The 2,407-nt window shown below is 35.9% G+C and overlaps 1 long non-coding RNA gene across 1 annotated transcript; it reads left to right on the plus strand.

The window, feature by feature from the left end:
• Positions 1 to 352: 352 nt before the first annotated feature.
• LOC148691966 (uncharacterized) lies at positions 353 to 2,014 on the plus strand. Its single transcript, XR_015955221.1, has 4 exons — positions 353 to 765; positions 921 to 1,007; positions 1,699 to 1,810; positions 1,894 to 2,014. It is a non-coding gene; the product is annotated as an uncharacterized LOC148691966 (long non-coding RNA).
• Positions 2,015 to 2,407: the final 393 nt, after the last annotated feature.

Below are 2,407 nucleotides of genomic sequence, written 5' to 3' on the forward strand. Positions count from 1 at the left end.
TCTCTTACAACCACTAAATCAAAATTAACATTGACCAAGCCCCCCAATTTGGACATGATCATAAGTAAATTATATAACCCTAAATCATAGGAATGCATGTATCACCTTTTTACAATTCTATTTCGAATTAATTATGATGGTGCAAAAATATTGATTTTATTTCCATTACCAAATTGACCATCACATATCATAGTTTGTTGGTCTAGTTGGATAAATAATTCTCGTGATAACAGGGTAGTTGGAAGGTTACATTCATGACAAAAAAAAAAAAAAAGAATTTTAATCCTTGGAGTCTATTAATTAGGACTTTAGCCCAAAAATAAAATTTTCATTATCACTTTGTTAACCCCATTAGCCATGGCTTCACACTCAACAACCAAGCTTACTCTGCCGCCACTGCCAGTTGCAAAGTGGCCAACCATAGCTTGGAATCAACTTGATTGTTGCCTCCATATCTTGCACTTGGGATGCTAACGGCTGAAGGGAAACATAAGGAACAAAATTCATTTCTTTGTACATCTCTACCATATCATTGCTCTGAAGTCTGAAATTATAAGTTTTATTCATTTCTTTATACCGACTGATGTGAAGGTGAAGCAGATGAAGAGGGTGGAGTCGGACTGTGTGACGATGCAGAAGAAGTTTAGCAAGGATAGGGATCCGATGGTGACTGCTTATGAGGTTAGGGGTAAACCCTCGGCATTGAAGGTGGAGGATTGGGACTGGGTTGTGGTGGTTTTCGTCTTGTTGAGATTTTCAATAAGAGTAAGTGGAACTCTCAGTTCTAAGGTTTTAATTGCACTGAGAAATTGTTATCTTGGTCATTGAGATTGTAGCTTTCTGAATTTGTTTTATGTTTTTGAAAGCGCATTCTAGCTGATATGGATTGTGTTGTTTATGTATGTTATCTTATGATGTAGTTATGGGGTTTTTCATGCGATTCGAAGATGATAGTGTGGAATCAGCAAAGATTGTGAAACCGTGGAATGTGAAGATCATCTCGGTTGGTTGGTAGAATTTATTTGATTTAATGTGTTACCAGTAAAAGTTCCACTGAATTATGCTCGTAGGAAAAACAAATTAATTGTCTTAATTTGCTGCTGCAATGGGAAAAAAAAAATGTTTCCCTTTCATTTATGCTTGTAGGAAAATCAAAATGATTCAACTTTCAAGGTCAATGGTTTGTTAGACCCCTGGAACCATTATGCACACAAGTAGTTAATTAGTTACCCCTTCCTTTGTGCTTTAATTATCTTGATTTGTATCCCTACAATGAAATATGATTGTTGTTTTTACCTGTAAGAATTTCACTACATTGAATACGTATATTTACCAAAATAAAAAAGTACACGGGAGGGGGGGATTGCTCGTGAATTTCTAAGATTGGTCCTGATTGTATCATGGTTTGCACAAATTGGTTGCCTATGTGTGAAGCCTACGTACCAAATAATTTTCACATACCGTATCATTATTTAAGATTTGCATAGAAAAAAGAGGACACACTTGTTATTGAAAAGGGAAACTCTCAGAGTGCTTGCCAAGTTTATTGGGGTTCAACTTGTTAACCTTCATATTCAATTGTATTTCAAGAACACTGTACCTCCCATTGGTAAGCAGAGCTGCAGTTTTTTCTTTTTCTTTCCCAAATTATTTGCCAACCTTGTTTTTGTAACAACTTTAATTCTTGCATTGTTGCAGAGGCTTTGATGTCTGAATTTGATGCGGATAATAAGGGTGACAATGGAGATCTTCACACAACCTACACTAGCAAAGGGAAAGAAGATGACTCTGAATCATTAATGTGTTACCAGTAAGAGTTTCATTGAATTAGATACTTTTAATTCCCATTCAGTAGGTGGACATACCTCTGTTTTAATTTGAGCCTTTATGCAGAGGACTAAGAGTAGAGCTGCTGCAATGAGTGACATAATTACTCGCAGGGTCGATGCAGAGGACTAAGAGTAAAGCTGCTGCAATGAGTGACATAATTACTCGCAGGGTCGATGCAGAGGACTAAGAGTAGAGTTGCTGCAAGGAGTGACATAATTACTTGCAAGGTCGAGGGGAGGAAGTTAGTTGTCAAACTAACAAGCCAATCTGGAGTGACATAATTCCTGTAGGATTATAGATGGTATAAATGTTTAGGATAATGTATATATGTTTAAATACTAGAAGTGCAATACATTCTTCATTCTCAAAGAAACCAAATAAATGTTTTTGGGTAAAATACAAAAAATTACATCAATTATTGGTGTCACGACACTTTTATACCTCATCTTTTAAAATTGACAATGTCATAACTAATCTTACGAATTTGTGTCAATGTAATACCTTCCGTTAGCTTGCCGTTAAATTTGTCAGTTAAATGCTGACGTAGCTTGATCCAGACCCCAGTTTCTATTAAAAA

Source organism: Pyrus communis, chromosome 13 (assembly GCF_041283825.1).
Source record: "Pyrus communis isolate YQ-2024b chromosome 13, ASM4128382v1, whole genome shotgun sequence".
Taxonomy (NCBI): domain Eukaryota; kingdom Viridiplantae; phylum Streptophyta; class Magnoliopsida; order Rosales; family Rosaceae; genus Pyrus; species Pyrus communis.